This window comes from Saccopteryx bilineata, chromosome X (genome assembly GCF_036850765.1).
Source record: "Saccopteryx bilineata isolate mSacBil1 chromosome X, mSacBil1_pri_phased_curated, whole genome shotgun sequence".
Classification (NCBI taxonomy): domain Eukaryota; kingdom Metazoa; phylum Chordata; class Mammalia; order Chiroptera; family Emballonuridae; genus Saccopteryx; species Saccopteryx bilineata.
The window spans coordinates 107,162,540-107,189,996 of record NC_089502.1 but is presented as its reverse complement, the minus strand read 5'-3'; the positions used below and the strand labels follow the sequence as shown (position 1 = coordinate 107,189,996).

At 39.4% G+C, this 27,457-nt stretch overlaps 1 protein-coding gene and 2 pseudogenes across 2 annotated transcripts in view; 1 reads left to right on the top strand and 2 right to left on the bottom strand.

The window, feature by feature from the left end:
* Positions 1–27,457, bottom strand: part of CLIC2 (chloride intracellular channel 2) — a 136,870-nt gene that overhangs the window by 71,712 nt on the left and 37,701 nt on the right. The window lies entirely within an intron of this gene.
* Positions 17–1,445, top strand: LOC136316939 (40-kDa huntingtin-associated protein-like; annotated as a pseudogene).
* The window catches only part of LOC136317768 (flotillin-1 pseudogene), a 29,645-nt pseudogene continuing 3,745 nt past the window's right edge, over positions 1,558–27,457 (bottom strand).

Below are 27,457 nucleotides of genomic sequence, written 5' to 3'. Positions count from 1 at the left end.
GCAACAAGGGGGCGCGGGGCTTGGGTGAGGGCACAGTCCCCCGGTGGCCTAAGTGAGCTGAACGCAGGGCGCGTCGCAGCGAGCAGCCAGCACCCGCACGTCCAGCTGCGTAAGCGTGCTCGGAAGTGCTTGGGCTGGGAGCATGGCGGCGTCAGCAAGCGGACTTGGCGGCGGCGGGGGGCCTGGGTCCCGAGGCTGGGGACTTCCTGGCCAGGTACCATCAGGTGTCGAAGAAGCCCAGGAAACAGTTCCTGAGAAAGCCGAATGTAGCAGAGGCCAGCGAGCAGTTCGAGCAGCTGGGCTGTGATTTGTGCGCAGGAGTGCCTGCCATACGCGGCCTGGTGCCAGCTGGCGGTGGCGCGCTGCCATCAGGCGTTCTTCCAGGGACCAAGGGAAGCTCTGGTGCTCACCGAGGCCGCCCGCCTCTTCCTGCGGCAGGAGCGTGACGCGCGCCAGCGCCTGGTCTGCCCCGCTGCCTACGGAGAGCCGCTGCAGGCTGCTGCCAGCACTCTCGGTGCCGCAGTGCGTGTGCACCTTGAGTTGGGCCAACCTGTTGCCGCAGCTGCCCTCTGCCTCGAGCTGGCTGCCTACCTGCGCAACCTGGATCAGCCGGCCGCTGTTGCGGTCCATTTTCAGCGAGCCGCCCATCTGCACCTGCCCCAGCTGCCTTTGGCCACGCAGCAAGAAGTAGGCGACACCACCTCCTGCCAGCTCCTGGCGCGCGACTAGTGGCACCTTGGAGATCTTCGCGCGCATGCAGCGCCTGGCGTGGGAGTACTGCAGCCACTCTGTGTAGCCGCCGCCACCACCACCGCTGCTCCCGCTGCAGCTCCAGTGGCAACCGAAGCCACCAAGACCCCCAGCTCAGACCCGCGCTGCATGGGTGCTGCCCGCTGCGCTGCGACCTTTGATTGTTGGCTCTGTGGCCGCGCCCTGTGGTGCCTTACTGGGCGCCTTCTGGGAGGTGGTCGTCCGCTGCGAGGTGTTCTGCGTGCTGCTGCTGCTCCTGCAACCACTGACTGCCAAGCTCCTCCCGGAGCATACTCACACTCTGGAGAAGTACTCCTGGGAGGCCGACAGCCACAGGCAGGAGAACCAGTGGCCAGCTTCCCGAAGAACTCTTCCTGATGCTCCAGTTCTTGGTCATGGCTACCAAAGTAGTGGACACGGAAGCTGTCAAATCGTTACAGGTAGAGATGTGGCCATTGTTGAGTGCGGAGCAGAACTACCTCCTTCACCCCCTTCTGCAAGAAACTATCCCCTGTCAGGACACGAGATCTGATTAATCTCATTAACCAGTGACTTTGCCATTTACCAAACCTTACTCATCTGCCTTTGCATTTGGAAGAAAATAAAAGAGATTGGCTCTGGCCGTTGGCTCAGAGGTAGAGCGTCGGCCTGGCGTGTGGGGGACCCGGGTTCGATTCCCGGCCAGGGCACATAGGAGAAGCGCCCATTTGCTTCTCCACCCCCACCCCCTCCTTCCTCTCTGTCTCTCTCTTCCCCTCCCGCAGCCAAGGCTCCATTGGAGCAAGGATGGCCCGGGCGCTGGGGATGGCTCCTTGGCCTCTGCCCCAGGCGCTAGAGTGTCTCTGGTCGCGGCAAAGCGACGCCCCGGAGGGGCAGAGCATCGTCCCCTGGTGGGCAGAGCATCGCCCCTGGTGGGGGTGCCGGGTGGATCCCGGTTGGGCGCATGCGGGAGTCTGTCTGACTGTCTCTCCCCGTTTCCAGCTTCAGAAAAATACAAAAAAAAAAAAAAAAAAAAAAAAAAAAAAAGAAAATAAGAGATTGATTTCAGCGGTTCTACCTTTGTTTAGCTTATTGCCGTCACCACAGGAATTTACTGAAAATTACCTGTACCCCAAAGACTTATTTCCATAATAGTGTGAGAAAAAACAGTATGATAGGAATGGAGTAGAGCAGATGACTCTCTTCACCAAAACTGCAGCATGGAAATGAGAATTCTTATATCCCTTTAATTTTCCACCCAAGTCTCTTCACCTTGTGCCCTCATCCCCAATTTTCCTTTCATTTTCAGGATTTTGTTCTGTACAGTTACCTAAATCAGGGGTAGTCAACCTTTTTATACCTATCGCCCACTTTTGTATCTCAGTAGTAAAATTTTCTTTTTTTTTTTATAAAAATTTTTTTTTTACAGGTTCAGCGTAGTTTACTTAGGAAGTTAAACAAATTGGGGGTGGGGTTATCAGAATGCTGGCACGGAACCCTCGGGGGGCTGGCAGTCTCGGTTGGTAGTGTGGGACCCGGAAGGGGAGCGACCCTTCCCTCTCCCAGGCAAGGCACGGGCTATTTGGCAAGGAGAGACGAGGGGCGGAGCCCCACCGTCAAAGGACATGCTCTGGGAGATCAGCTGAAACACACGCAATAGGGCACCATTCGGGCAACTTGAACCACGAGGCTGGGCACCTGCGAAGGGGGAGGGTGTCAGGCCGTTCGCAGGGGCTTGTGGTTCACCTGGGAGATGCTGACGCCGTTGAGTCTCTCCACGCTCTCCGGCAGGCGGCTCAGGATGTCCAGTACTTCCCCGGTTACTTTGGCCGCCCCCACGGCCCCACTTCCACTGGACACCAGCGTGATCTTTTTGGCAGAGGTCAAGGGACCACTGATCTCCTCTGCCACCTGGGGAAGCTTCTCCAGGAGCATGTCCAGCTGCGCGGCCTCCTGGTACAGCTGGAACGCCTCTGCCTTCTTGGCCATCTGCTCGGCCTTTCCTGCGCCCGCGCCTCGACTGCGAAGGCCTCCGCCTCCCCCGCATCTTCACAGACTTCGCTTCGGCCTCCGGCTGCATGATCAGCTGGGACTTCTCTGCCTCTGCCAGGCGTTCCAACTTGTAGCGCTCGGCCTCCGCCGGCTTGCGCTCGCCGGACTGTAGTAAAATTTTCTAACCACCCACTGGTTCCACAGTAATGGTGATTTATAAAGTAGGGAAGTAACTTTACTTTATAAAATTTATAAAGCAGAGTTACAGCAAGTTAAAGCATATAATACTTACCAAGTACTTTATGTTGGATTGTTGCTAAGTTTGGCAGAATAAATCTTTATAAAACAACTTACTATAGTTAAATCTTATCTTTTTATTTATACTTTGGTTGCTCTGCTACCGCCCACCATGAAAGCTGGAACGCCAACTAGTGGACTATTGGGACCATGTTGACTACCACTGATCTAAATATTTCAGCTATGTGATTTTTTTTTAAATCGTGACTATTTCTTGACATATTTCTATATCTATCTATGTGATTACCCAACTTATCATTTGTTTTATCCACTCCATATGTATTCATGGGAACCATTTGATTCCTTACATCATTGTTGCTGCAGCACTAAATCCATGATAAAGCCATTTCAATAATCGTGACTTGTAGTTTAGATTTACTTCAACTGTAAAACAGGAATAACTTATCTACTTGTCAGGATGCAGAAAGCAGAAACAGATAGTTCTCCTTCCGTTCCAAGATGTATTGATGTATTCATTCCTTTAAAATGGACAGTGTATCTAGTACAGGGGTCTCAAACTCGTGGCCCGCGGGCCGCATGCGGCCCACCGAACAATTTTGTGCAGCCCGCAGACTAATCCACGAAGTTCAAAATATTTTGGATAAAATTAAGTAAGCCTAGGGGCCTACTTGTATTTTTCATTTCTCTAGCATCCTAGCTAGATATTAGCTTAGTTAACAGCAGTTGTGATGCGAACTACAGTTTCTGGTCGTTTTGTGACACTGAGTTAACTGCATGTACGATTGTGCTTGTTGTACTGATTTTTTTTTGTTTTCAACTGCAGTGAGAAAAGTGTTGCGTAACAGTTGCCTTTTGTAGACCTAGTGCGGCCCGCCGAACGGCTGTGATCTTGCTCTGCGGCCCACATGCTGAGTTGAGTTTGAGACCCCTGATCTAGTATGTAGCTATACTGAACAAGGCGTCTACAGAGATCATTTTACTCAGTTGCAATGCAGATGTGTCTGGTGCAATGCAGGTTGGGGCTGTGGTTTCAGGGGGAGGAGGACCCAATGCAAATATGTCAGGTGTGCTTTGGAAATCACATTTCCGGCTCTTTTCTGAGAGGTAACCTTAATCCACATGACCTCTTCTATTTGTAGTATGAGTCTTTCTGCAACTGTAATTTAATTGGACTATGTAAAATAAGCATGGTTCTTTGGTGTTTATGTAATCATGTATACGATCAAATGCACAATGGTGTTCCATTTAAAAACTAAATTTTCAAGGCTTTTTGGTCCAGGTATAACATGGAAACTGATTTAGCTGTTTTTTTTAAATTCAATTTTATTTTCTTTAAAGTTTTGAGGGTGCTAACAAGAACTCTTCAGAGTATAATCTCAATCATCAGCTTTGGGGAAATGTATCCTGAAGTTGTATACAGTACTAATTTTGGCAGGTGACCTTTAAGAACACAGTTTGTGAGTAAATTTTTACTTTGCATTTTTGGGGGATATGTGGAAAGTTGTCACTGTGAGGGCCTCAAAATGGGTGGGATTTTGGGGGTATTACTTTATACTTATATTTCAACAGTGTGGAAGCAATAGGTAAGGAAATACAGGATACACCTCTTTGAGACAGATTGAGCCATCACTTCTGTGCTTGCATTTGGCTGCCAGAAAGGGTCCTTTGGAGACCTGAAAGTCTAGTCCAAGTTATTGAATAAAAAAGTGGTAAGAGTGCATGCTCTCTTGTACTTTTTTTCTTTTTCTGGTATACTGTTCTTAACCTGGGCTGCAGGCCTGGGCTGGCTGCCTTAATGTCTTATCACAGGTATGCTTGAGAGTTATGTAATGTGACTGGTAATAATACAGTGGTACCGTTACACACAAGTTTAATTCGTTTCATGGCCAACCTCCTGACTCAATTTGCTCATATGTCAAATCGAATTTCCCCATTTAAATTAATGGGAATGCAATTAATTATTCTGGCATCCAAAAATCACATGAATTTTTTGTTTTATATGCTTTTAAATAATAAAATATACTTTATATATAACAAATACATATATACATATATGTAATAAGACAGAATGTAAAGAAATAAACTGGTTTGTGAAGTGTATTGACCTTCAAGGTCAGGCAAACATGAGGGGGAGGAGACTGGAGGAGGAGGGTTTCATTTTGTGTGCTATACATCACTTAACATAACTTACTCTCTACACACTTAATGCCACATTTAATTGCAAAATTTAACTTACACACTATGTATGATATGTAACTTTACCACTACACTTAATTGCTATTTTTTTACTTTGCTTAATCACCATCATTTTCTTTACTGACTTTTGGCATTTTTGCCACATTTTCTCGCTTTCACTTAGAGGCTGTTTCAACAAAAATCTTTACATGGAAGTTTGTTTCTTCCTCCCTTTCAGAAGGTTTGGCAGGCCATCTAGTGGAGTGTGGTGGAAGCTTGTGATTTAAGTATCCGCTGGTGACTTAAAGCAAAAAATCCTGCGAGTGACTGCTTGTCTCTCAAATTGCTCATGATTTAAAGCGCTCGTGGGTCAAGGTACCACTATATTTGAATTTGGGCTTAATAAACATCCCCCTTAGGCCTCTGGTCTACACTTCTTGCATCAAGGGGAGGGAGAATTACCAGAGAGCCTGGTATTGGGTATACAAGCAGTATTAATCAGAGTTCTCTAAAGAAACAAAACAAACAGAATCTCTCTCTCTCCCCCCCCATATATATATATATGCACATATACACTATATATGTATATCTATCTATCTATCTATCTATCTTTATAAGCTCATGTGATTGGAAACTTGGAAAGTCCAACATCTTCAAGGTAGGCCAGCAGGCTAGAGACTCAGAAAAGAGCAGCAGTTGGAGTTCAGAGGCCAAATTTTATCTTCTTACATGGAGGTCATTTTTTTTCTATTAAGGCTTTTAATTGATTTGATGAGGCCCACAGATATTTGGAGCGTAATCTGCTTTACTCAAAGTCTACTACTTTAAATGTTAATTTCAACTAAAAATACCCTCAAAGAAACATCTAGAATAATGATTGAGCAAATATGTGTTTGCTGTGGCCTAGCTAAGTTGACACATAAAAGGTACACCCTTTATCAATTTGGCACCCAGACACATCTTCTTAAAACAAACTCCTAAAAAAGAAAATAATGAGGTTCTACTTTGATCTAACATGATACAACTAGCCTTTGCACAAGCAAAAATGCAATAACTCTTTCCCTAGTTGAAGATTTAAAGTCCTTGAGTAATGTTACTCTTATCTTTGATATTCAGAAACTTAAATACTATTATATAAAGTTAACAATACTATAATACTATGATATAAAGTCAATACATCTTACATGATAGGAAGATAAGAGGGAAAAAAAGATTTTACACATACAAACATATTAAAAAACATTGATAACAAAATAAGAAATACTCATGACAATTATATTCCTTATGTCTGTAACTGGTTACATGGCCATAGCTGATACTGATATTCATAATTAATTACCTTCTTTCATGATCTGTTCTATGTTCCATTTGACCTCAGCAAGTACCTCAACTAGTTATGGTACTTTAGCTGGGGTGACCCAAACTGCATTCCTCAAAGATATGGGACATTAGTAGTCTGCCTGAATTTGGTTATTGTAGTTTTCCATTGGCTTTCACCACAGTTCATAGTAAGTAATACTAAGAGATACTCTAAGGAATCTGTTATACTCCAGACATAGTAATCCTTACCTCCATTAACTACTGTGGAGTAGCAGTCAAAATTCTCCTTGGTAGTCAGGATTAATCACCCCAGCCAGCATAGTAACTCCCCTTTTTGCCTTTTAATTCACAGGCATAAGCAATTCAAAGTAGCCTCGTGGCAGTCTTAACTTCTAGTTCAATGGAATCATTCTTGTGTTTATTAGTCAAAACATTCATTCTTCTGGAACTAAGATTTTTAGGCCAGCAGAGCACAAGTTTGCAGAAAGAGGAAACAAACTTTTTGCTAGTGGATCACAAAAGTTAATGGTGCCCCTCCCATTTCCACCTCTTGATTCCTGGATCCGTGAATCCTGGCTATTTGAAAAACTTCCTTTTGGAGATACTACCCTTCAAGGTATTTCCACCTAGCTAGCCCTGTCACTGAATCTTCATAAGGTCATTCTACTGTTCTAACAAGCCAGTTGCTTCAAGCTGGTGTGAGGAATACAGCAAGACCAGTGAATTCCATGAGTGTGGGCCCATTGCTGTACTTCACTGACTGTGACATGAGTTCCTTCATCAGAAGCAGTGCTGTGTGGAAAGGAATGATGGTAGATAAAGTCTTTTGTAAGCCCATGGATAGTAGTTTGGGAAGAAGCATTGTGTGCAGGGAAGGCAAATCTATATTCAGAGTAACTGTCTATTCCAGTGAGGATAAAACACTGCCCCTTACTTGAAAGAAGTGATCCAATGTAATCAACCTATCACCAGGTAGCTGACTGATCTGGTACTGCCATAGAATCTGGCAGAGGGCAGATGATAAAGCAACCATATCAATAGTTAGAGTAATGTGAAAAGAAAATTGCTAGAATTCTATTTAAGCTAAAATATTACTATAGATATCAAAAGAGCACACAAAGACACAAGCAGGCATAGAGTGGAACTAAAGGTTGTTAACTCACTCTAAAGACAATCTGGAGAAATCCAAATATTTCCCCAAGGAAAGAAAAAACTACTAATGTGAAGCTTATTAAAAAATTAAAGAAAAACTAGAAATGAAGAGCAAGTAGTTAATTCAGAAACGACAGCATATCTTTTTTAAAAAATCTACAAAATACAGAATAAATTTTCTGAAATTGTTTTGGAAAAAGAGGTCTGTTTGCCAAAAACAGACTCATAGACACACAGAACAGAATAGATGCTGAGAAGGCATTCGATAAGATACAACATTCCTTTATGTTTAAAACACTCAATAAAACGGGTATAGAAGGAAAGTACCTCAACATAATAAAGGCCATATATAAAAAACCATCAGCTAATATACTAAATGGTGAAAAACTGAAAGATTTTTCTTTAAAATCAGGAACAAGACAAGGCTTGCCTTTTTTTTAAAATTAATTTTAATGAGGTGACATTGATAAATCAGGGTACATATTTTAATGAGGTGACATTGATAAATCAGAAGACATCTCTAGGTTATTTTGACATTTGATTATGTTTCATTCCCATCACCCAAAGTCCAATTGTCTTCCATCACCTTCTAACTGGTTTTCTTTGTGCCCCTCCCCTCCCCCAACCCCCTTCCTCCCCTCCCCCCCTCCCCGTAACCCCCACACTCTTGTCCATGTCTGTGAGTCTCATTTTTATGTCCCACCTATGTATGGAATCATATAGTTCTTAGTTTTTTCTGATTTACTTATTTCGCTCCGTATAATGTTATCAAGGTCCATCCATGTTGTTGTAAATGATCCGATGTCATCATTTCTTAGGGCTGAGTAGTATTCCATAGTATATATGTACCAAAGCTTTTCAATCCACTCGTCCACTGACGGACACTTGGGCTGTTTCCAGATCTTCGCTATTGTGAACAATGCTGCCATAAACATGGGGGTGCATTTCTTCTTTTCAAACAGTGCTATGGTGTTCTTGGGGTATATTCCTAAAACTGGTATAGCTAGGTCAAAAGGCAGTTCGATTTTTAATTTCTTGAGGAATCTTCATACTGTTTTCCACAGTGGCTGCACCAGTCTGCATTTCCACCAGCAGTGCAGGAGGGTTCCCTTTTCTCCACATCCTCGCCAGCACTTATTCTGTGTTGTTTTGTTGATGAGCGCCATTCTGACTGGTGTGAGGTGATATCTCATTGTGGTTTTAATTTGCATTTCTCTAATGATTAGTGATGTTGAGCATTTTTTCATATGCATGTTGGCCGTCTGTATGTCCTCTTTGGAGAAGTGTCTATTCATTTCTTTCAGCCATTTTTGGATTGGATTGTTTGTCTTCCTGGTATTGAGTTTTACAAGTTCTTTATAAATTTTGGTTATTAATCCCTTATCAGACGTATTATCAAATATATTCTCCCATTGTGTAGTTTGTCTTTTCATTCTGTTCTTATTGTCTTTAGCTGTGCAGAAGCTTTTTAGTTTGATGTCGTCCCATCTGTTCATCCTGTCCTTTATTTCACTTGCCCATGGAGACAAATCGGCAAATATATTGCTATGAGAGATGCCAGAGAGCTTACTGCTATGTTTTCTTCTAAGATGCTTATGGTTTCACACCTTACATTTAAGTTTTTTATCCATTTTGAGTTTATTTTTGTGAATGGTGTAAGTTGGTGGTCTAGTTTCATTTTTTTGCAGGTAGCTGTCCAATTTTCCCAACACCATTTGTTGAAGAGGCTGTCTTTACTCCAATGTATGCTCTTACCTCCTTTGTCAAATATCAGTTTTCCATAAAAGTGTGGGTTTACTTCTGGATTCTCAGTTCTGTTCCATTGATCTATATGCCTGATCTATGTTAGTACCAGGCTGTTTTGAGTACAATGGCCTTGTAGTATAACTTGATATCCGGAAGTGTGATACCTCCCACTTTATTCTTCCTTTTCAAGATTGCTGAGGCTATTCGTGTTCTCTTTTGGTTCCTTATAAATTTTTGGAATATGTGTTCTATATCTTTGAAGTAAGTCATTGGTATTTTAGTCAGTATTGCATTGAATTTATAAATTGCTTTGGGTAATATAGACATTTTAATGATGTTTATTCTTCCTAACCATGAGCACGGTATATGCTTCCACTTGTTTGTATCTTCCCTGATTTCTTTTATCAGTGTTTTATAATTTTCTGAGTACAGGTCTTTAATATCCCTGGTTAAGTTTATTCCTAGGTACTTTATTTTTTTGGTTGCAATGGTAAAGGGGATTGATTCCTTAATTTCTCTTTCTGACAGTTCATTGTTAGTGTATAAAAATGCATCTAATTTCTGAGTATTAATTTTATATCCTGCCACCTTGCTGAATTCATTTATCAGGTCCAGTAGTTTTTTGACTGAGACTTTAGGGTTTTCTATATACAATATTATAACTGACTGTATGCACTCTTACTAAACACAGTTCTGCCAGTTTTATGCCAAGCAATCAGGCAAGAGAAATAAATAAAAGGCATTCATATCAGAAAGGAAGAAATCAAAGTATCACTTTTTACAGATAACTGACATAATCATGTAATTAGAAAACCCCCAAAACTCCACTGAAAAACTATTAGAAACAATAAACCAATAAAGTGAAAATTCAGGATGTAAGATCAATATACAAAAATCTCTTGCTTTCATACAATCCAATGATGAAACCTCAGAAAATGAACTAAAAATAAAATTCCTTTGTAACTGCAAAAAAAAAACCCCAAAACAAAAAACCTAGAAATACACTTAACAAAAGATGTAAAAGGACCTATATACTGAAAACTACAGCATTATAAAAAGAAATTGAAAAAGACAAAATGAAATGGAAAAATATTCCATGTTCATGGATTGGAAGGATCAACATAGTTAAAATGGTCATATTACCCAAAGCAATATAAAAATTTAATGTGATTCCCATCAAAATTTCAATTTCATTTTTAAAGAAATGAAATAAAAAATCACGAGGTTTGTAAGCAACCATGCAAAACCCTGAATAGTCAAAGCAATCCTGAGAAAAAAGAACAAAGCTAGAGTTATTAAAATACCTGCCTTTAAATTATACTACAGAGCTATGATAATCAAAACACCATGGTATTAACATATAAGTAGTTACATAGACCAATGGAACAGAGTCAAGAGTCCAGAAACAAAACCACATATATATGGACAAATAATCTTCAACAAAGGAGCCAAAAACCCACAATGGAGAAACGAAAGGCTCTTCAATGAATGGTGATGGGAAAATTGAAAAGCCACATTCAAAAGAATGAGATTTGATTACAGTTTAACTTCTGAACAAAAATTAATCAAAATAGATCAAAGACCTAAATATGAGAGCTTAAATGATAAATTACATAGAATAAAACATAGGTACTAAACTAATAGACCTTGGCCATAAAGAAAAATTTATGAAGTACACCAAAGGAATGAAATTAAAGGCAAAAATAAATAAATGGTATTGTATCAAAATAAAACGATTCTGCACAGAAAAAGAAACTGACAACAAAACAAATAGGCAGCCAACTGAATGGAAGATATTTGTAACAATAGCTCTGATAAAGCCTTAATATCCAAAATATATAAAGAACTCACAAAGCTCAGCAACAAACAAGCAAACAATTCAGTTAAGAAATGGGGAATGGACCTGAACAGACACTTCTCCCAAGAAGACATACAAATCGCCAAAAGATATATGAAAAGATCCACATCTTCACTAGCTATTCGAAAAATGCAAATTAAAACTTAAAAGGAGACTTAGAAACAACACAAGTAAAAACTAGAGACAGATAACACCAAGCCTAGACTCAACCAGCTCTACAAAGAAAACACCCAGATACCCAGGCACAATGAGGAGACAAAGAAGTGCAATCCAAATGAAACCACAAGAGAGACCTTCAGGAGATGAACTGAGTGATATGGAAATAATCAAACTTCCGGATGTGAAGTTTAAAATAATGATTGTAAGGATGCTTAGGGATCTTAGAACAACAATGGATGGTCATCATGAACACCTAAATAAAGAAATAGCAAGTATAAAAAAGGATATTGAAATATTAAAAAAGAATCAGTCTGAGATGACAAATACAATATCAGAAATGAAGACCACAATGGAAGGAATTAAAAACAGGATGGATACAGCTGAGGATCGAATCAGCAGTTTGGAGGACAACTGGAATGAAGGCATGAAAGCAGAGAAGAAAAGAGAAAAGAGACTCAAAAAGTCTGAGGAAACCCTTAGAGAGCTCTGTGACAACATGAAGAGAAATAACATCCGCATCATAGGTGTTCCTGAGAAGAAGAAAAAGAAAAAGGGATAAAGACTTTGTTCAATCATATCATAGCTGAAAACTTCCTAAATTAATGCAAGAGAAACTCTCACAAGTCCAAGAAGCACAGAGGACTCCATTAAAGAGAAACCGAAATAAACCTACACCAAGACACATCATAATTAAAATACCAAAGCTAAGTGATAAAGTGAAAATATTAAAAGCTGCAAGAGAAAAAAAAGTTATCACCTACAAAGGAGCCCCCATAAGGATGACATCTGACTTCTCAACAGAAACACCTGAGGCCAGAAGGAAATGGCAAGAAATATTCAAAGTAATGCAGAACAAGAACCTACAACCAAGACTACTTTATCCAGCAAGGCTATCCTTTAAAATTGAAGGAGAAATAAAAAGTTTCCCAGACAAAAAAAAAAAAACCTCAAGGAATTCATTAATACCAAACCAATGCTGCAGGAAATGTTAAGGGGCATGGTGTAAACAGACCAAGGTGGGAAAAGAATATAGCAAAAGAGAAATACAGCTTTAAAGAATAAAATGGCAATAAACAATTACGTGTCAATAATAACCCTAAATGTAAATGGATTAAATGATCCAATCAAAAGACATGGGTAGCTGCATGGATAAGAAAACAGGACCCGTACATATGCTGTCTACAAGAGACACACCTTAAAACAAAAGATGCACATAGGTTGAAGGTAAAAGGATGGAAAAAAACATTTCATGCAAATGGAAATGAAAAAAAAGCAGGGGTAGCAATACTTATATCAGACAAAATGGACTTTAAAACAAAGAACATAGTAAGAGATAAAGAAGGCCACTACATAATGATAAAGGAAGCAATCCAACAGGAAGATATAACTATTATAAATATCTACGCACCTAATATAGGAGCACCTAAATATATAAAGCAGACTTTGAAGGATATAAAGACCGAGATCAACAGCAACACTATAATAGTAGGGGATTTCAATACCCCACTAACTTCACTAGATAGATCCTCAAGAAAGAAAATTAACAAAGAAACAGCAGACTTAAAGGACACACTAGATCAACTCGATTTAATAGATATCTACAGAACCTTTCACCCTAAAGCAGCAGAATATACATTCTTTTCAACTGCTCATGGTACATTCTCTAGGATAGACCACATGTTAGGGCACAAAAGTGGTCTCAACAAATTTAAGAAGATTGAAATCATATCAAACACTTTCTCTGATCACAATGGCATGAAACTAGTAATCAACCACAACAGAAAAGCTCAAAAATTCTCAAACACATGGAAACTAAATAGCAGGTTGTTAAATAATGAATGGATTAAGAATAAAATCAAAGAAGAAATAAAAAAAATTCCTAGAAATGAATGATAACAAGCATACAACAACTCAAAATTTATGGGACACAGCAAAAGCAGTTCTGAGAGGGAAGTTCATAGCACTACAGGCACACTTTCAGAAGCTAGAAAAAGCTCGAATAAACAACTTAACCCTGCATCTAAAAGAACTAGAAAAAGAACAGCAAGTAAAGCCTAATTGTTAGTGGAAGGAAGGAAATAATAAAGATCAGAGCAGAAATAAATGACATAGAGACTAAAGAAACAATACAGAAGATCAATGAAACTAGGAGCTGGTTTTTTGAAAAGGTAAACAAGATTGATGAACCTTTAACTAGACTCACGAAGAAAAAGAGAGAGAGGACTCAAATAAATAAAATTAGAAATGAGAGGGGAGAAATAACAACTGACACAACAGAAATACAAAGGATTGTAAGAAAATACTATGAAGAACTGTATGCCAAAAAACTAGACAACCTAGATGAAATGGACAAATTCCTTGAAACATACAATCTTCCAAAAATCAGTCTGGAAGAATCAGAAAACCTAAACAGACCAATTACAACAAATGAGATCAAAACAGTTATCAAAAAACTCCCAACAAAGAAAAGTCCTGGGCCAGATGGCTTCACAAGTGAATTCTACCAACTATTCAAAGAAGAACTAACTCCTATCCTCAAGCTATTTCAAAAAATTCAAGAGGAAGGAAGACTTCCAAACTCCTTTTATGAGGCGAGCATAATTCTGATTCCAAAACCAGGCAAAGACAACACAAAGAAAGAAAATTATAGGCCAATATCCCTGATGAATATGGATGCTAAAATCCTCAACAAAATATTAGCAAACCGGATCCAACACTATATGGAAAATATCATACAGCATGATCAAGTGGGATTTATTCTGGGGAGGCAAGGCTGATACAATATCCGCAAATCTATCAATGTTATTCATCACACAAATGAAAGGAAGGAGAAAAACCACATGATAATTTCAATAGATGCAGAAAAAGCATTTGATAAAATCCAGCACCCATTCATGATCAAAACTCTCTGCAAAGTTGGAATACAGGGAACATACCTCAACATGATAAAAGCCATCTATGAGAAATCCACAGCCAACATCATACTCAATGGGCAAAAATTAAAAGCAATCCCCTTAAGATCAGAAACAAGGCAGGGGTGCCCCCTTTCACCGCTCTTATTCAGCATAGTCCTGGAAGTCCTAGCCACAGCAATCAGACAAGAAGAAGAAATACAAGGCATTCAAGTTGGAAAAGAGGAAGTAAAGCTATCATTATTTGCAGATGATATGATTTTGTATATAGAAAATCTTAAAGTCTCATTCAAAAAACTACTAGATCTGATAAATGAATTCAGCAAGTTGGCAGGATATAAAATTAATACTCAGAAATCAGAGGCTTTTTTATACACCGACAATGAACAATCAGAAAGAGAAATTAAGGAAACAATCCCCTTCACTATTGCAACCAAATAATAAAGTACCTAGGAGTACATTTAACCAAGGAGACTAAAGACTTGTACTCGGAAAATTATAAAACATTGATAAAAGAAATCAAGGAAGTTACAAACAAGTGGAAGCATATACCATGCTCATGGTTAGGAACAATAAACATCATTGAAATGTCTATATTACCCAAAGTAATTTATAAATTCAATGCAATACCAATTAAATTACCAGTGACATACTTTAAAGTTATAGATCACATATTCCAAAAATTTATATGGAACCAAAAGAGAACACGAATAGCCTCAGCAATCTTAAAAAAGAAGAATAAAGGGGAAGGTATTACACTTCCCGATATCAAGCTATACTACAAGGCCATTGTACTCAAAACAGCCTGGTACTGGCATAAGAACAGGCACATAGATCAATGGAACAGAACAGAGAACCGAGAAATAAACCCACAGCTTTATGGACAACTGATATTTGACAAAGGAGGTAAGGAAATACAATGGAGTAAAGACAGCCTCTTCAACAAATGGTGTTGGGGAAATTGGACAACAACCTGCAAAAAAATGAAACTAGACCACCAACTTACACCATTCACAAAAATAAACTCAAAATGGATAAAAGACTTAAATATAAGGCGTGAAACCATAAGCATCTTAGAAGAAAACATAGGCAGTAAGCTCTCTGACATCTCTTGCAGCGATATATTTGCTGATTTATCTCCACGGGCAAGTGAAATAAAAGACAGGATAAACAAATGGGACTATATCAAATTAAAAAGCTTTTGCACAGCCAAAGACAATAAGAACAGAATAAAAAGACAAACTACACAATGGGAGAACATATTTTTCTGTATGTCTGATAAGGGGTTAATAACCAATATTTATAAAGAACTTGTAAATCTCAACACCAGAAAGACAAACAATCCAATCCAAAAATGGGCAAAAGAAATGAATAGACACTTCTCCAAAGAGGATATACAGATGGCCAATAGGCATATAAAAATGCTCAACATCATTAATCTTTAGAGAAATGCAACTTAAAACCACAATGAGATATCACCTCACACTGGTTAGAATGGCGCTCATCAACAAAACAACACAGAATAAGTGCTGGCAAGTATGTGGAGAAAAGGAAACCCTCCTGCATTGTTGGTGGGAATGCAGACTGGTGCAGCCTCTGTGGAAAACAGTACGGAGATTCCTCAAAAAATTGAAAATAGAACTGCCTTTTGACCCAGCCATCCCACTTTTAGGAATATACCCCAAGGACACCATAGAATGGTTCCAGAAGGAGAAATGCACCCCCATGTTTATAGCAGCATTGTTCACAATAGTAAAGATCTGGAAACAACCCAAGTGTCCGTCAGAGGACGAGTGCATTAAAAAGCTTTGGTACATATATACTATGGAATACTACTCAGCCCTAAGAAATGATGACATTGGATCATTTACAACAACATGGATGGACCTTGATAACATTATACGGAGTGAAATAAGTAACTTAGAAAAAAACTAAGAACTATATGAACCAATGCATAGATGGGACATAAAAATGAGACTTAGAGACATGGACAAGAATGTGATGGTAACAGGGCGTGGGGTAGAGGGGTGGGGAAGGGGCGAGGAAGGAGAGGGAGGGAGTGGGGGGAGGGTAGGGGCACAAAGAAAACCAGATAGAAGGTGACGGAGGACGATTTGACTTTGAGTGAGGGGTATGCAGTATCATCAAAGGTCAAAATAATCTGGAGATGTTTTCTCGGAACATATATACCCTGATTTATCAATGTCACTGCATTAAAATTAATAAAAATAAGATTTTAAAAAAACTTAAAAGGAGATATCACCTGACACCTGTTAGATTGGCTATTATCTACAAGACAGGTAATAACAAGTGTTGGAGAGGCTGCAGAGTAAAAAGGAACCCTCACTCATTGCTGGTGGGAATGAAAATTAGTACAACCAGTGTGGAAGAAATTATGTGGTTACTCAAAAAATTAAGAATAGAATTACCATATGACCCAGCAATGCCTTTATTGTGTATTTACCCCCCAAATTTGAAAACATTCATAAAAAAGGCACATGCCCCCCATGTTCATTGCAGTATTACTCATAAAGATATGAAAACAACCAAAGTGTCCCTAGATAGAGGATTGGATAAAAGAGACGTGGTACATATATACAATGAAATACTACTCAGCCATAAGAAATGATGACATAGTGCCATTTACAACAACATGGATGGACCTTGAGAACATTTTACTGAATGAAATAAGCAAATCCGAAAAAGCTAAGAAGTGTATGATTTCACACATAGGTAAGATACAAAACTGAGACTCATGAACATAGATAAGATTGCAGTGGTTACCAAGGGGAGGGGGATGTGGGGGAGGGGCTAGTTGAGGGTGTAAAGAGGGACAAATATAAGGTAACAAAAAATGATTTGACTTTGGTTGATGCATATACAACAGTCAACTGTTCAAATGCTATAGAAATGTTTACCTGAAACCTATGTAGTCTTGTGGATCAGTGTCACCCTGTTAAATTTAATTTTCTAAAAAAAAAAAAGAAAAATACAATAACAAATATAAAATTTTAAAAATTATGACATGTGAGAAGAAAAACCCCAGAAAACAAATTTCAAAATCCAAAGCCTGGCCTGTGGTGGCGCAGTGCATAAAGCATTGACCTGAAATGCTGAGGTCACTGGTTCAAAACCCTGGGCTTGCGTGGTCAAGGCATATATGGTAGTTGATGCTTTTTCCTGCTCCTCCTCCTTTCTCTCTCTCTGAAAATGAGTAAATAAAATTTAAAAAGAAAAAGAAAGCCAAAAAGAGCCAAAACAAACAAAAACCCAGAAAATATGAATAAAAATATAAAAAATAAATAAAATGAACTTTAAAGAGAAAGAATAATAAGAAAAAATAAAAAATTAGTTTTGAATCATTTCTTCCAGTAGTTAATTATGTATTATAAGTTTTAGCTCTGTGAAATTCCTAGGCTGTCCTCTGCTGAGCTGTCACAATGATGTAAGCCAGGGGTCCCCAAACTTTTTACACAGGGGGTCAGTTCACTGTCCCTCAGACCGTTGGAGGGCCAGACTATAAAAAAAACTATGAACAAATCCCTATGCACACTGCACACATCTTATTTTAAAGTAAACAAACAAAATAGGAACAAATACAATATTTAAAATAAAGAACAAGTAAATTTAAATCAACAAATTGACCAGTATTTCAATGGGAACTATGGGCCTGCTTTTGGCTAATGAGATGGTCAATGTGCTCCTCTCACTGACCACCAATGAAAGAGGTGCCCCTTCAGGAAGTGCGGCGGGGCCAGATAAATGGCCTCAGGGGGCCGCATGCGGCCCGCGGGGCCGTAGTTTGGGGACCCCTGATGTAGGCGATGCTACAATTGCGTTGGTGGTGGGGTGGGGTGTGAGGGCTTTATGGCTTCAGTTTTTTGGCTTTATGGCTCTAGCAATGGTGATCTCAGGGTTCTGGGTGCTTCTCCCTATGTCTCAACTGATCAGGAGACCAGACAGCACTTCTGTTCTTCAGGATAGAGAGTAGCTCTGGAGAGCTAGCTGTGGGGTTTGTCTCTGTCATTTTTTATACTTCAAGGTGAACAAGGTGGGATCTGAAAGGCTGACCAGCCTCACTTTTGTTTTCTCTATATCTTTGCTGAGTGCAGGCTGCAGGAAGACTGCGAGAACACTGGCTGTGACCCAGTGCTCTGGCTGCTTTGATTTAGTTTCTTCCCCTCTGCCTCTCTATCTCACTACTCCTTCTGGCAGAAGGAGACCCAATCACTCAGTGTTCCCCTTTCCACTCCTCTCAGACAAAACCCAGATAGCCTGAGCTTCCCTTCTCTCCATAGTCTAGCAGAGAAAAAAAACCCTCAGTCACTTCATTTTGTCTCCTCTTCAGAGCCCACTGCAAATGTGTTTTATCTTCCACCCCTCTTTTCAGCCCATCCCACCATTAGTCCATTTGCTGAGTGAATCTTTCAGGTGCACCTGTGAGCCCAGCTGTGTTTCTTTCATTGTATTTAGTTATTCAATTTGTTGACATTTCAAAGGGAGAGATTAGGAATATCTCTCACAATGACTCTGAAGTCATCTCCTGAACTAAATCATTAAGGTAAATGTGTTGAAGATCTACTTTGCTCTACTGGTGAAGACTGCATTTTTCTGTTCTCTAGGAAAGTATTTGGTCTTAAACCCATTAATTTCTCTGAAATGTTTTTCTATAGCCTGGGCTCTGGAAATATCTTCAGTATCAATAGGAAGAGACTTTCCCTAACAACATTCACAAAAGCCAAACAATACCTAGATGGACTCTGGTTGGGTAACTCAGTTTCTTAGAATGTTGTCTCAATACCCCAAGGTTGTGGGTTTGATTCCTGATTTTGGGGCACATACAAGAATCAACCAATGAATGCATAAATAAGTCAAACAACAAATAAGTGTTTTCCTCCCTCTCTCTTTTTGCCTCCCCCCTTCCTCTCAACACTCAATAATAAACTTTAAAAAATCTTAGACTTATGGGAAAAGAGGTATTTGGTATCTCTCTCAGAAGACCTCATAGGCTATTTATTCCTGACGTCTTTATCTTGCTTTACCAGTTCTCTGAAAACATACACCTTCATCTTACAAATAAACATAAGACTCTCATGTCCCCAAAACAGTAAGAAATATGTGGGAAAAGTGGTTCTGTTTCAAGTGAATCTCTTGGGTTTATAACAAGAATAAATTCTCCTTTCATATTCCACCCACTTCCAACAACAATTTTCTTATTCTCTATTACATTTCACTTCAAAATTAGTTCCAAAAAAAAAAATTAGTTCCATTGTCTGTGCTGTAAGAACACTTTGGCTCAGTGTAGAGTCTACACTGTAGACCCTTCCACTTCAGTGGTGCTGATCAGATAATGTCAGGGAATATCAGTTTACAGATGTGTTCTCTATTTGTTTCACAGTGCTAATAAGTAATACCTAAATTACTATGTATTAATTAATTAATAAGGATAATAACTAAATGTGTGTTTGGTAGGAATGGAGACTCTCCTAGTGTCAAAAAAAGAGACAATATCAGAAATTATCAACTAACCTAAAAATCCTAGAGCTACTTCCAGAACAACTACCAGACACAGGCAGTTCAGCACTAATAGAAAGTTAAAGTCTTGCTTGAAAGAGCCATGCACCTAAAAAACTGAAGGTGGGAAGGATTGAGAAGAAAGACAGAAGATAAGATGCACTTAGGGTTGGCTCCAGAGAAAAGACAGGTCAGAATTGTCCGGCTTTTTTGTCCACTGGGGCTCCGGAGAGTTGGGAAGCCCAGAGTGACTGTTTCTGTTTGTTTTCTGCTTGGGCTCCAGAGAGAAAAAAAGCTCAGACTGTCCAGTTTTGGTCCAGCAGGGCAAAAAAGAGCAGATAAACCTGGAGTGACTGGGTCTCCTTCTGCCAGGAGGAGTGGTGAGATTCAGGGGTTGAGGTGGGATACTGAACCAAAGTGGTGGGAGAATGATGGTTCACAAACAGTGTTCCCACAGTCTGTCGGCAGCCTGAACTAGAGACAGAGAAAACATAAGTGGGCCCCAGCCTCCCAGATTCCACCTCCCTCACCTTGCAGGGTATGGAGAGTGGCAGAGACAGATTCCAGAGCTACTTCTTCAGAGCCACTCTCTCCTCTATAGAACATAGGTGTTTCATGACTGGTCCCCTGGTATGTTGAGACATGGGAAGGAGGACCCTGAAGACTGAGATCATTATTGATGAAGCCGGAAAGCCTTCACAACACACCTCACCCACAAACTCAATTGCAGCCCTGCCCACATAACTGCAAAGGCAACATCTCAGCAGACGTCAGCCTAGGAATTATACAGAGCTAAAACTTGTAATACAGAAAAACAGAAAAATCTCTCAAAACTGAATTTTTTTTCTTCCTTTGAATTTTATTTTGATATTTTTATTCTTATATTTGGGCTATTTTTTGTTTATTTTTGCTCATTTTTTTGTGGTTTTTCTTTTTTATTGAATTTTTAAATTTATTGTATTGACATGGGTTCAAGTGTCCCACTCAATGTAACACCCTCAAACCCCAACAATGTTCTCCTCATTATACCCCCTTTGCCCGCTTTCCACTACCTCAATCCTCTACTTCCATCTGGGACTTGCTGTCCTGTTATCTGTATCTAAGTGTTATATATATATAATTTCACTAATCCCTACACCTTCTCTGATCCCATCCCCTACTGATCCCTTTCCCTCTGATAGCTGTCCCTCTGCTCACTGTGACCATGCCTCTGCCTCTATTCTGTTTCTCAGTTCACCATTTTCACCATACCTTTATTATATGTGGCTTTAAGTGTCTGTTTGTTGCCGATAGCTTATTGGTTGCTTGTGTAACTGTACTAGCCAATGGGGTGAAGTTGCCATGGCTGAACGCAAATTGAGCGGGTCAGGGGGAAGGTGAACATTTGTTTGCATTGGCAATCATCTGCTTTTGAAACAATTTAAGGCTGAATGCAAGTTGAGCGTGTCAGGGGGAAGGTGAACATTTGTTTGCATTGGCAATCATCTGTTTTACATAAAAACTACATCTTAACGTAATTTCTTTTAAGAATGCTTCCTAGAAAATACAGCACTGAAGAGGAGAGAAAAGGAGCTAAAGCTGCACAAAAATGGCTTTCTTGACAAAAAGAAACCACTGAGCAGAGAAAGACAAGGCTTGCTTTAGTCGCAGAGCAAATGCGTCTTTCTCGGCAAAATGAGACTGATGAGCATAGAGAAACAAGGCTTGCCTCAGATGCAAGACAAAAAAGCCTGTCTCAACAAAATGAGTCCCTTGAACAAAGGCAGGAGAGAAATGCAAAAAAACGACAAAGTAATGCTGACCGAAAAGCAAAAAGGATTAAAACAGTTTCAAATGGAGAAACTTTAATTTTTGAGCATTCCTTTGGTGACATGAATATTAAATGTGAATACTGTCAGTCCTTAAACTTCAAGTTAGAAACTAATCGATTTGACCATGGCAAGAAAGGATTTTCTCAATGTTGCAAGAACGGAAACATTGTAGTTCTACTAATTGAGAATTATCCACCACTCTTGAATAAATTATTGACTAATCAGCAACCAAATAGCAAACAGTACATGGATAGCATTCGATCCATTAATAGTTCGTTTGCTTTTGCGTCCATGGGAAACAAACCAATTGACTTGCCTAGACCAGGACTTTATTGCTTTCGACTTCATGGTCAAGTTTACCATCAAACTGGAACTTTGCATCCTTCTGACGGGAAAAGAAAGTTTGCTCAATTATATATACTTGATCCCTCAGAAGCCAGTTCGGCACATTTAGAATGAAATAAAAGAGTTCCTGAGACCTTACTTAATGAAATGGGGGAATTATTTCAAGACATTAACCCATTTGCTACTGCATATAAAATGATGCACGAAGTTGAGATCTACACAAGAAATGTTGTGTACAAAGAGATCTTCGACATGTGAATTAACATTTTATTATTTAAATCACTTTTATTTATTGAGCTAGCGGTGGCTCTTAAGAAATGTACTGTCAGTGGTTTCCTTCATTGCACTCTACTTTAAGCAATTAAGCAAGTAGAAGGGGGAAACCCCATGGGGCACTAAGCAAAGGGGTGTCCTCGCCGCCTGCCCTGGGTAATTCAGTTTGAATTAGCAGACACCTTTGCACAAATCATTTTAATTACAATTTATAATATCTAGAACAGCGGTCATTTTGTATGACCGCCGGGCTTTCTAGTTTCACATATAAGTGAGATAAAATGATATTTGTCTTTCTCTGCCTGGATTATTTCACTTAGCATAATAATCTCCAGGTTCCCTCATGCTGTCACAAAAGGTAAGAATTCCTTCTTTTTCACAGCCATGAAGTATTGCATTGTGTATATGTACCACAGCTATTTAGCCAATAGTCCACTGTCAAACACTTGAGCTGTTTCCAGATATTTGCTATTGTAAACTACTGCAATAAACATGGGGGTGCATATCTTCTTTTGATTTTGTCTCTTGGGATTCTTTGGATATACAGTGTGTCCATAAAGTAATGGTTCACTTTTGACCAGTCACAGGAAAGCAACAAAAGACGATAGAAATGTGAAATCTGCACCAAATAAAAGGAAAACCCTCCTAGTTTCTGTAGGATGATGTGGCAGCATGTGCGCAAGTGCAGATGATGGCATAACATCGTGTATACAGCGGAGCAGCCCATGGCCATGCCAGTCGAGAAGTGGATGGTACAGAGGAAAGTTCAGTGTGTTCTGTGGCTCGCTAAATTCAAATCCGTGACCAAGTGCAATGTGAATATCGGCGCCTTTATAACAAAGCAACACCTCATAGGAATAACATTACTCGGTGGGATAAGCAGTTGAAGGAAACCGGCAGTTTGGTGGAGAAACCTTGTTCTGGTAGGCCATCAGTCAGTGACGAGTCTGTAGAGGCTATACGGGATAGGTACCTAAGGAGCCCTAAAAAATCTGTGCGTGAGCTCACATTGAACTGCACTGAATAGATATGAAACTAGGAGAGTTTTCCTTTTATTTGGTGCAGATTTCACATTTCTATCGTCTTTTGTGCTTTCCTGTGACCGGTCAAAAGTGCACCATGACTTTACGGACACACTGTATTCTTAAAAGTAAGATAGCTGGGTCAAAAGGCAGTTCAACTTTTAATTTTTTGAGGAAATGCCATACTGTTTGCCACAGTGGCTGCACAAGTCGGCATTCCCACCAGCAGTGCAGGAAGGATCCCGTTTCTCCACACCCTTGCCAGCACTTGTTGTTAGTTGATTTGTTAAAGAGTCATTCTGACAGGAGTGACTTGGTATCTCACTTTGGTTTTAATTTGTATTTCTCTGATAATAAGTGATGTTGAATATTTTTTCATCTGCCTATTGGCCACCTGTATGTCCTCTTTGGATAAGTGTCTTTTCTGGTCTTTTGCCAGTTTTTAATTGGATTGTTTACCTTCCTGGAGTTGAGTTTTAGAAATTCTTTTTAAATTTTGGTTATTAATGTCTTATCAGATGTACTGGTGAATATGTTCTCCCATTGAGTGGGCTGTCTTTTTATTTTCTTAATGGTGTTTTTTGCTGTGTAAACATTTTTCATTTGAAATAGTACTGTTTATTTATTTTGTCCTTTATGTCAGTTGCCCACAGAGATATATTGGCAAAACTATTGCTACGAGAGATACTGGAGAGTAGACTGCCTATATTTTCTTCCAAAATTTTTATAGTTTCATGACTTACATTTAAATCTTTTACTAATTTTGAGTTTGTTTTTGTGAATGGTATAAGTGGTAATCTAGTTTCTTTTTTTTTTTTTTTGCCTGTACCTGCCCCATTTTCCCAAGAGCATTTATAAAGAGACTGTCTTTACTACATTGTATATTCTTGCCTCCTTTGTCAAATATATATTTTTTAAATATTTTATTTATTGATTTTTTTTAGAGAGAGAGACAGAGAGAGAGAGAAGGGGGAGGAGCAGGAAGCATCAACTCCCATATGTGCCTTGACCAGGCAAGCCCAAGGTTTCGAACCGGCGACCTCAGTGTTCCAGGTCGACGCTTTATCCCACTGCGCCACCACAGGTCAGGCCATCCTTTGTCAAATATTAATTGACCATAAAGGCATGGCTTTATTTCTGGGTTTGCTGTTCTGTTTCATTGATCTGTATTTGCTGTTCTTATGCCACTACCAAGCTTTTTTTTTTTTTTATCACAATGGCCTTGTAGTATAACTTGATATTAGGAAGCTTGATACTTTCCACTTTGTTCTTCCTTTTCAAGATTGCTGAGTCTATTGTTTTTGTTTCTTTGTTTTTTGGTTCCATATAAATTTTTAGAATACTTGTTCTAGATCTGTGAAGTATGCCATTGGTATTTTTAATGAAATTATATTGAATCTACAGGTTGCTTTTGGTAGTATGGGCATTTTAATTATGTTAATTTTTCCTTTCTATGAACACAGTCTATACTTCCACTTGTTTGATTCTTCCTTAGTTTCGTTTTTCAATGTCTTATAATTTTCCAAGTACAAGTCTTTTACCTCGTTGGCTAAATTTATTCCTAAGTATTTTATTTTTGTTGTTGTTGCAATAGTGAATGGGATTGTTTCCTTAATTTCTCTTTCAGATAGTTTATTGTTGGTGTATAAAAATACCACTGAATTAAAAAAATTTTTTTTTTCTGAAGTTGGAAACTGGGAGGCAGTCAGACAGACTCCTGCATGTGCCTGACCGGGATCCACCTGGCACGCCCACCAGGGGGCGATGCTCTGCCATCTGGGGCATTGCTCTGTTGCAACCAGAGCCATTCTAGCGCCTGAGGCAGAGGCCATAGAGCCATCCTCAGCGCCTGGGCCAACTTTGCTCCAATGGAGCCTTGGCTGTGGGAGGGGAAGAGAGAGACAGAGAGGAAGGAGAGGGGAGGGGTGGAGAAGCAGATGGGTGCTTCTCCTGTGTGCCCTGGCTAGGAATTGAACCCAGGACTCCTGCATGCCAGGCCGACGCTCTACCACTGAGTCAACTGGCCAGGGCAACCAATGAATTTTTAATATTAATTTTATATCCTGCCACCTTGCTGAATTCATTTATCAGGTCTAGTAGTTTTTTGACTGAGACTTTAGGGTTTACTATGAATAGTATTTTGTCATTAGCAAATAATGACAGTTTTACTTCTTTTCCAACTTGGATGCCTTTCTTTTTCTTCTTGTCTGATTGCTGTGGCTAGGACTTCCAGAGCTATGTTGAATAAGAGTGGTGAAAGGGGAAACCTCTGTCTTGTTCCCAATTTTAAGAGGATTATTCTTATTTTTTTCCCATTGAGTATGATATTGGCTCTCGGTTTGTCATATAAGGTCTTTATTATGTTGAAATATGTTCCCTGTTTCCACTTTGCTGAGTTTTAACATGAATAAGAGCTGGATTTTTATCAAATGCTTTTTCTGCACCTATTAATATGATCATGTGATTTTTATACTTCATTTTGTTTATGTGATGAATCATGTTTATTGATTTGCAAATATATTTTTTATTTATTTATGATTTTGTGTTTACACAGATTCAAGTATCCCACAGAATATATCTCCCCACCCCCTTATTCTCCTCGGACCCCCTATGCCCTCTTCCCCCAATGCCTTCCCTTCTTCCCTCCAGGATTTGCTGTCCTGTTCTCTATAATACTGTGTTATGTATATATAATTTCATTAATCTCTCCCTTCTCTGATCCCATCTTCTCTTCTACGTTACCTCTGACTGCTTTCCTTCTGGTCCCTTTGATCCCGCCTCTACTTCTGTTCTGTTGCTCAGTTCACATTCTTCATTGGATTTCTCAAATGAGTGAAGACATGATATTTTTCTTTCTCTGCCTGGCTTATTTCATTTAGCATGATAGTTTCCAGGTTATCCATGTTGTCACGAAAGGTAAGATTTCGTTCTTCCTCATGGCCGTGGAGCATTCCATTGTGTATATGTACAACAGCTTTTTAATCCACTCGTCCCCCGATGGACACTTGTGCTCTTTCCAGATCTTGGCTATTGTAAACAATGCTGCAATAAACATGGGGGTGCATTTCTTCTTTTGAATCAGTGATTTGGTATTCATAGAATATATTCCTAAAAGTGGGATAGCTGGGTTAAAGGGAAGTTCCATTTTTAATGTTTTGAGGAACCTTCATACTGTTTTCCACAGTGGCTGCACCAGTCTGCATTATCACCAGAAGTGCAGGAGGGTTCCCTATTCTCCACATCCTCGCCAGCACTTATTATGTGTTATTTTGTTAATAAGTGCCATTCTGAAAGGTTTGAGGTGGTATCTCATTGTGGTTTTAATTCACATCTCTAATGATTAGTGATGTTGAACATTTTTTCATATGCCTATTAGCAATCTGTATGACCTCTTTGGAGAAGTGTCTATTCATTTCTTTTGCCCATGTTTTGACTGGATTGTTTATCTTCCTGGTATTGAATTTTACAAGTTCTTTATAAATTTTGGTTATTAACCCCTTATCAGATGTATTGGCAAATATATTCTCCCATTGTGTGGGTTGTCTTTTTATTTTGTTCATGATGTCTTTTGTTGTGCAAAAGCTTTTTAGTTTCATATAGTCTCATTTGTTCATCCCATCCTTTATTTCACTTGCCCGTGGGGATAAATCAGCAAAAATATTGCTACGAGAGATGTCGGAGACTTTACTGCCTATGTTTTCTCCCAAGATGTTTATGGTTTCATGACTTGCATTTAAGTCTTTTATCCATTTTGAGTTTACTTTTGTGAATGGTGTAAGTTGGTGATCCAGTTTCATTGTTTTGAAAGTACCTGTCCAATTTTCCCAACACCATTTGTTAAAGAGACTGTCTTTACTTCATTGTATGCTCTTACCTCCTTTGTCAAATATCAATTGTCCATATAGGTGTGGGTTTATTTCTGGGTTCTCTGTTCTGTTCCATTTATCTGTATGCCTGTACTTATGCCAGTACCAAACTGTTTTGTGTATGATGGCCTGGTAGTATAACTTTATATCAGGAAGTGTGATACACCCCACTTTATTCTTCTTTTTCAGGATTGCTAAGGCTATTTGTGTTCTTTTTTGGTTCCATATACATTTTTGGCATATTTGTTCTATATCTTTGATGTATGTCATTGGTAATTAATAGGAACTGCATTGAATTTACAGAATGCTTTTGGTAATATAGACA